The sequence below is a fragment of the Penaeus chinensis genome, chromosome 36, assembly GCF_019202785.1.
Source record: "Penaeus chinensis breed Huanghai No. 1 chromosome 36, ASM1920278v2, whole genome shotgun sequence".
NCBI lineage: Eukaryota > Metazoa > Arthropoda > Malacostraca > Decapoda > Penaeidae > Penaeus > Penaeus chinensis.
In genome coordinates this window covers 35,557,220-35,558,685 of record NC_061854.1, presented here as the reverse complement: position 1 = coordinate 35,558,685, position 1,466 = coordinate 35,557,220, and positions in this window count along the sequence as shown.

Genomic DNA, 1,466 nt, shown 5'->3' with positions numbered 1-1,466 from the left:
TTGGTCATGGGTTCCTCCAAGCCTACATCAACCTCAAGAAGGTTTTTAGCTTATGAGTCACTGTGGGTGATCCTGAGATGGGGAAATTCCAACCAAGATTTTTGGATTAATGCCAAGCTTTGATACTATTACTGAAAGTGTCTTTTCTGTTGTGGAACAACACTTGGCAAAATCAAGATTTGTAACCATGTCTTAGCTTTAGATATCTTGGTAATACAGTGCATGCCTGAAAAACAGCAAATGGATTTTCTTCTCTGTAGATGCCATAAATATGTTCGACAGGAGTATTTTGAGATGCCAGTGCCTATACATAAAGGATCAAGGTTACCTTATCCAGGATCTTGTCTTGATGCTTTTGCAATAGGTCCTTGTATTGGATCATATGCTACAGTTGGCAGCACCACTTGTCCAACAGCTAACAACTACATCAGTGTAGGACCTGATACTTGCATAATCAAGTACCGCCATCTCAAGCTATATGGATACTTTGCTAAACTTCCTGAGGATGATTCCAGCCAAGAAGATTTCTCCTGTAGAGACAACCTTAGATGGAGGAGGAGACTTGTGGGACAACCTAGGAAGTTGTGACATAGGCAAATCGACATATCCATCATGAAGAGATATCCATCATGAGGATGGTATTATATCCTCCACAGCATTAGTTACATAATAAATCTCGTTCATACTGTAATTGCATATAATGGAATCAAAGAGTCCAAAATAGGAATTCTTTTGAGCTCTTTGGTTGTTGGATTGACATTACTTTATCTAGGTTGTTATCCGAACTTTAACATTAGATCCTGTGTACCCAAAACCTTCACACGCAGAATTAGGTCAGAATTGCTTATACTTGCATTCACTCACTGAGGAAAAAAATGCAAGGTGTTTGGAATGTATCTGAAAAGCACTGCTCGGAAGAATCTTGACTAACATATAATCTTGTTCCTTTTGAGACAGCTGACATGATAAAATCCCGTATGTGTATGGCAAGCATCTTTTCATCTGAGCAGTGGTAATGGCAAAAGTGGATGAGTTTTAATGGTTGGCAAGTAACATTGGTCTTTTACAGGGAATAGAACATGTATGTTGTCCCTTAATAGAAGGAAAACAATGTAACACTACAGACAAATGGGTATACACATGTGCTTACTTTTCAAAAGATTAAACTTTGCATATTGCTTGTTTTCCGTTGTTGATTTGTGATACGGATGCATGAAGGAGATTATGTTTATATTGATGATTGCAACACAAGGCAGAGAAGGTCCTTATTAATGAGCTGAAGTCAGTGCCATTTGTTTTGAGATCGAGTTCAAGCCATCGTAAAGACTAAAATAAGAAAGGCAACACGGTGAAATTTATTCTAGACTGAAATTAATATATACAGATGAAAAATTAATAATGGCTGGATAACCCTGTATTTCAGGTGCTTAGTGCAGCTCATTCTGTGACTTTAACAAAGAGCATAT